At 50.4% G+C, this 7,165-nt stretch overlaps 1 pseudogene; it reads left to right on the top strand.

The window, feature by feature from the left end:
* The first annotated feature begins 4,467 nt into the window (after nucleotides 1-4,467).
* LOC118625575 lies at nucleotides 4,468-6,732 on the top strand (annotated as a pseudogene).
* Nucleotides 6,733-7,165: the final 433 nt, after the last annotated feature.

The raw sequence follows: 7,165 nt of genomic DNA, 5'->3' as shown, positions 1-7,165 counted from the left end.
AAACACATTTCCCCCTTTCACCTGCCAATCCTATATCCCATCGCAGACAGAAGCGCACAGCGTCCTTATACTTCAGCTGCTTAGTCAATGTTGTCATTTATTTATTCTGTCCACTATCTGGTTGGATGATCATAGCTATTAGAACTGGAGGAATGCAATCAGCCATCATTTTACTAAGTGACTTCAAACCTCCCTGAATCCTTCATGAAGGAGCGTACCTTCCTCCCTCCTTGGCCTGTATGCATATTGAATTGAGAGTGACTTTGTAAATTAAGTATAGCAATGCACTGCAGAACATGGTGTGTGTATATGGAGCAGATCTTTGTATTCGGACAAACTTGAGTGAAAATTAACATGACTGTTACAAGCACTGTCCAGCTTGGATTTGACCCTTGAAGAAGCCCCACTGTCTGTGGGCAGCTACCCTAATGAGGTGGGGAGTCAGCATCAGGCACCTGCTGCTAAAATCACAGTTAAGTTGCCTGTGTGGTCACTTCGATGCCCTAACACCTGTGTTCAAAATAAGCAGAAGAGGTTTCGAGCCTTTCATTAAAAACCTCTTTAAACAGGTGTCTTAGGTCTGACCCAGAGTCCACATACCTCTAGACACCTAGTGAAGGTGTCAGGGAGTTTAACTCATGGAAGACAAGTGTAGTGCTTTGTTGAGAATCTATGCCACCTTAATGCATATATTAGACTTATTTATCCCATAGCTCCCAATTCTAATGCCATCCTCTCCAGGATCCCAGGTCTGTGTTGTTTTACCTGGCCCAAGCATTATTTTTCCTCTCCAGTATATCCTGTTCTCAATACCTCTTGCCTTTTCTACCATGAACAATAGCTGGCATCAATCGCACAGAGGGGGCTCGTCGGAGAATTGCTTGTGCTATTGCAGCCATAAGGTTGCTTCTCTCAAGGACCATCTATTTCTTCATGCCACCTGCCAACCATAAAACAACGATATGACCTAAGGAACGAGGAAGCCGATTAGAAAAAGGCCATTAGGAAAACAGCATTTTGCCTCCTTTATCCTGTTCATAAACTGTTGACATCCCAGAACTCCTATGTCCCTTCTATCAGTCAATATATCAGCTGGAGGGGAAACTGGAGGAAGCAGAACAGATCAGAACTGCCTGTGTGTGTCTGGATTGTCCAACCTAGCAGCTTGTCATTGCACGTGCCCTCAGCTCGTAGTGCCAGGAAGCTGGTCCAGGAGCCAGCCAGGCTTGACCGGAAATTGGATGCCTTTCACCAACTAGCAAATTAAATGTATCAACCTTCTCCTATCAAGTGGTAACTCCAAGTCCTAGTTATAATATGCTTACTTTCTGGAGGAGCCAAGATTTCCCTAGGCCCACCTGAAGGGCTTGCTGAAATGCAGATTCTGGGCCACACCTGCAGTTTCCCCCTCAGATCCGGAGTGGGGCCTAGGAATCTGCATTTAACAAGTTCCCGGGTGATGCCGTCCGTCTGGTGACGACATGAGAACTGCGGCCCAAAGGAAAGCACACATTATTACTTTGCCAAAATGCTGCTCCAAAAATACATTCCTCATCACAGACTCAGATTAAGTTTTCAATTTTATGGGATAAGTTTTCTGATTTTTATGTAAAGCCTTAAACACTAAATTTTAACCATAGAACCCATAACACCGAAAAGCTTTGACGAGGTAGAGAGCCAAAGTTATACATTAAGCAAGCATTAAGGAGACATTTCAGTGGAGACCTTAAATGACCTGAGGCCTTCTCAGTTGAGATAATGAACATGTGGTTCTGCAGCCAGAGAGCCCAGCCTATATGCAGTCGGGAGGGTGCAGGGTGGTTCCGACTCACAATCCAGCTATTTTCCTCCAACACGTACAACTGCAGTTGGCAAACTATGGCGCACGGGCCACATCTGGTCTGCCACCTGTGTTTGTATGGCCTGCAAGCTAAGAATTATTTTTACATTGTTAAATAGTTGGAAGAAAAACAAGACTATTTTACTAAATGTGAAAATTACACGAAGTTCAAATTTCATTGTCCATAAAGTTTCCCTGGAATAAAGCCAAGCCCATTGTTCTTGTAATGTCTGTGGCAGAGTTGAGAAGTTGCAACAGAGACAGTGTGATCCATAAAGACTTAAATGTTTACTATGTGGTTCTTTGCAGAACACATTTGCTGAGCCCTGCTCTGGAAGGGAAGGGGTCACTCTCTGTCTTCCACTGAGTGAAGACTGTGTAAAGCCTGCAGGGAAGTCTTTGAACGCTTTGGAGATGCAGGTTTATGACCTTGGGACTGGAGACATGGACAGGAAGATGCTGTTTCCATATTCCCATAGCATTATTAACCATTTTTACTTTGTTTACCGCTGCAGTTGGCTATGTCTCCTAGAAAGACCTTTCCATTTGCCCTCTTACCATGTTCATCTCTCAGTGTCTCTGCGGTCTTACTCATCTGTGTCCTCCATGCCCCCTGCCTCAGCAAAAGGTGTGTAACCAGTTTCTTAACCCAGCAGCTGCACTGGAAAATAAGTCAGTGCGGGGCTTGTGTGTACGGCCCCCTTGATAACAGAGAGTCTTCTTTTCATGGTCTTACTATAACTATTTCATTTTGGAATAATTCCATGGGTTGGGTGAAGCCCCCTAGGGAAAAATAAAGTTGGACAATGGCAGACAAGATGCTGCATACTGATCAGAGTAGTCACATACAGGTCCCACAAGCTTCACAAAAGTGCAGCCTTATAATCTCATATGATTGACTACTAATTGGATCATAGAAAAATCCCCAAGGACACAAACATTCAGCAAAATAAACACAGATATTATTGAGCACTGAATAATAGTGATGTTTTGTGATTGAAGAATGTCAAGAATGACTGACAATTTAAAACAATCTTTCCAAGCAAATAATTATAAAATATTTGATTAAAATACAAAGCTTTTAAATTGATAAAGATAAAAGAACTTCTTTTTGAACATTATCCTAAATTCTGTGTACTTTTATAGCCAGGAAAAAATGTGTGAATTTATTTGTACACAACAAAAAGTTATTAATTAAAAGCAAAAATTCTATTTTTGTATTATACTTTTAAGCTAAAAAACTTTGGATCTATTAACATGAGAACACAAGCCAAAGAATAAAAAGTCCTGGTTCTACAAAAAGCATATATGTAGGGGTGGTTTTGGTTTAATAAGTTGGGAATAATTGACATTTTGTAATTTTAGTAATTGGGGATAATTGACATTTTATAATTTTGAATTCCAATCTGTGGACATATATATACATACTCATTTATTTATCTCTAATTTCTCTTGTATTCCTTTGGAGTTTTAGTCTAGAGTTATAGCACATGTTTTGTTGAGAAGGCGAGCCAGGTGCAGCCCCTTGGGCAGTGCAGAGACCCTGCCCCTGGCTTTTGTAATCCCCTTACATCCCGCCAACCGCCTAAACTACAGTGGAACTAGAAAGCCCCAAATACCTGGAGGCTTATCATATATAAAAGGCGGCTGGAATCTGGGTGCGGGGCTCAGCCTTTGGAGGGGACTCTGCTGGGCCAGCACCAGTGAGCATTAAACAGTCCTTTTCTAATCCTCTGAGTGTGTGCAGTCTGTCTCTTTCCGCCAACTGAATTTCTGCCACATTTTGGTGTGTTGGCCAGGAAGCTGACAGCTACGTTGGCCCCTTGAGCCACCATTGTCAGAAGCTGGCAGGAAGGAGCCCTTAATTTGGGTCCCCCAAGACGGAAAGAAACGTGCACCACCAGTGATTTCACTGGACCCTGACCCTTGCTGGGCCTGACTGTAGTTGGCCACCGCTGCGCTTGAATGGACTGCGGGGAGGACAGAAAAGCCTACCAGGACATCGGATCGGTAAGTGTCCCCAGGGACCCAGGACCGAGTTCACGCCCGCCTCTAAGGCGGCACAGACACTGCACAGGATAGGGACGTCCTGGGTGGAAGTTTAAATTCTGTGTGACTGTGTGTGTGAGTGACCGTGCTCCACAATGCCTATGACGGAGCCTGCATGAGTCCCAACCTGTGCATCTGTGGTGGCCTCATATGACTAAAGGCAGTGTCAGGTTCTTGGGGACATTTGTCTCCACCAGCAAACCTGATCCGAGTCAGGGGCTTATACTGACCTGCCAATGCCAACAGGCACCTAAATCCTTGAAAGGGGAGCGGCCAGGAGGATAAAATGAGAGTTTCCTCCTGTTTGTCTTACAACACCGTTCACGGGGAGGTTTGCTCAACCATCTTAGATATCATTATGGGGGGAAGTTTCTCTAAACCCACTGTTCTGGAATGTATGATAAAGAATTTTATAAAGGGGTTCTCAGGAGATTGTGGGGTCCAACTGACCCCCGGAAAATTGCGCATCTACTGTGAGTTAGAATGGCCCACCTTGGGTGTGGGATGGCCCTCTGAAGGCACCCTTGATGTCCCCACAGTCCCAGAGAGGAGCTTTCCACAAAGCCAGGGTGTGAAGGATGCGGGGCCCAGATGGCCTCAGTCCCTCCCAGCTTCAGCACCCTGTCATGTCCCAGCCGGGCCCACATCCCAGGAGGGGCTGGACAAGCAGCTGGCTGTGGGGAGCCCAACCCCGCCTGCTGCTCCCCACTGTGTCCTTCCCTGGGCTGGTGTGGCTGCTCCTGCTGCTGCCGGCCTCCCTCCTGCTCTCAGCCTGACCAGTGCGGCTCAGTGGCTGAGCGTCGACCCAGGCACCAAAGAGTCTTGGGTTCGATTCCCAGTCAAGGGCACATGCCCAGGTTGTGGCCCAATCCCCAGTGGGGGGCAGGCAGGAGGCAGAAAAATGAGCGCCCCAACCACCAGTGAGGAAAACCAGGAACGTCTGCTCCACCCAGACTACCGGCCAGACTTAGGTTTCACGATCCCCCAAGGCAAAGGAACGCTGGGGTGGAAAGGAAGCAGGCGGTCTGCGCCGTTCCCGTTCCCACTTCCCGTCGACAGACTGAGAATTCCTGGGAGCAGCAGGGTTCTGTGGAATATGGATACCCGGATTTCAGAACTGGCAAAACCCTGTATGAGGTCCTGGAAGAGAAGAAAAGGCTCCCCTCGTCCGGGGCCCGATCGAGAAAGCATTTACCAGGCTCACGGAGGCACCAGCCTTAGGACTCACGGACGTCCCTGGAGTCCTAACCCAGGAACCTGGGCCTTCGCAGAGACCGGTAGCTCACCTTTCAAAGCAAACTGACCGGGTGCGGCAGGCTGGCCAGCCCCCTCGCCTGGGAGGAGGACCTCATGTTTCCCGAGAAAGTCAGCGGCAGCGTCCTGCCTGGTTTGGGCATCCCTGCTAGGCCATGGTACCGTTTGCCTGCCTTTGGGGAGACACTGCTGCTAGAGCCGGAGCAAGACCTGGGCGTGCGGGTCGAGGGGCTCACAGCGCAGGACCTAGGCCAGGCACCTGAGCTGCTGGGTGGGGTGGAGCTGGGCACCTACCTGACTGGCACCATCAATGGAGATCCAGAGTCAGTGGCATCTCTGCACTGGGCCAAGGGAGCCCTGTTAGGGGTGCTGTAGTATCGGGGGACCAAACTCCACATCTAGCCCCTGGAGGGAGGCACCCCTAATCTGCAGGGGGGCCTGGGGCTCACATCCTACGCTGGGAAGAGCCCCACCAATGGCCAGGGCCCCATGTGCAGCGTCAAGACTCTCCTGGGAACCCCAGGCCCAGCCCCCAAAGAGCCAAGCCCTTTGCTTCCTGAGTAGGTTTGTGGAGACCCTGGTGGCGGCAGATGACACAATGGCAGCACTTCACGGCACAGGGCTGAAGCGCCACCTGCTCACAGTCTTGGCCTCAGCCAAGGCCTCAAGCATCCGAGCATCCGCAACCCTGTCAGCTGGGTGGTGACTTGACTAGCGGTTCTGGGGCCAGGAGAGGAAGGGCCCCAGGTGGGACCCAGCGCTGCCCAGACCCTGCACAGCTTCGGTGCCTGGCAGCGAGGACTCAACACCTCTGAGGACTCGGACCCAGATCACTTTGCTATTTACCCATCAGGACCTGTGTGGGGTCTCTACCTGTGACACCCTGGGCATGGTGACGTGGGCACTGTGTGTGACCAGGCTCGGAGTTGTGCTCCATGTGTCGGTCTGAACGACCTGGGAGCACCTCTCGTCATGTCACGGCTCCTGTGATGGCACAGGTGGATCCCAGGAGCCCTGGTCCCTCTGCAGGGCTCACGTGGATCCCAGGAGCCCTGATCCCCCTGCAGGGCTCATGTGAATCCTGAGGAGCCCTGGTCCCCCTGCAGGGCTCACGTGGATCCCGGGGAGCCCTGGTCCCCCTGCAGTGCCCGCTTCACCATGGACTTCCTGTCTCTTAGACAAGCCAGAGGTTCCCCAGCACCTGCCTGTGACTTTCCCTGGCAAAGATCATGACACAGAACGCAGTGCCAGCTGACCTTTGGGCCCGACTCACACCACTGTCCACAGCTGCTGCCGCCTGTGCTGCCCTCTGGTGCTCTGGGCATCCCAATGGTCATGCCATGTGCCAGACCAAGCATTCAGCATGAGCCAATGGCACCCCGTGTGGGCCCTCACAGGCCTGCATGGGTGGCCGCGGCCTCCATGTGGACCAGCTCCAGGACTTTAGGATCCCACAGGCTGGTGGCTGGGGTCCTTGGGGATCCTGGGGCGACTGCTCTCGGAGCCGTGGGGGTGGTGTCCAGTTCTCCTCCCGGGACTGCACACGGTCCAGGAAGAAGAATGGGCACAACATGGGGGAAGAAATATAATGAAGGAAGGATGGTGGTTACTCCCAGACCACAGAACCTATGTGCCAGAACAATTAGCCCAACGGTTAGTCCTCCAACAACATGAACTCACCCATCTGGGGAAAACCACCCTAGAAGCCTTATTAAGCCAGTACTACCTGATTGCTCGACTTCCATCCCTCTGCGCCTTGGTCTCCCAATGCTGTCTCCTCTGTGCTCAGAACAACACCAGGCAAGGCCCCACCAGGCCCGCCAGGATCCAGCGCTGTGGCCAAGCACCCTTTGAAGACCTAGAGTTGACTTCTCGGAAACAGGACCCAGTAGAGGAAATAAATATCTCCTGGTTTTCATCTGTACTTTCTCGGGCTGGGTTGAAGCTTACCCCACACATACGGAAAAGGCAAGAGAAGTAACCAAAGCTCTACTGAGACATCATCCCGAGATCTGGAATGCC

This window comes from Molossus molossus, unplaced genomic scaffold (genome assembly GCF_014108415.1).
Source record: "Molossus molossus isolate mMolMol1 unplaced genomic scaffold, mMolMol1.p scaffold_m16_p_11, whole genome shotgun sequence".
Taxonomy (NCBI): Eukaryota; Metazoa; Chordata; class Mammalia; order Chiroptera; family Molossidae; genus Molossus; species Molossus molossus.
Note: the sequence above shows the minus strand (reverse complement) of the source record. Positions and strands in the feature narration are given on the sequence as shown.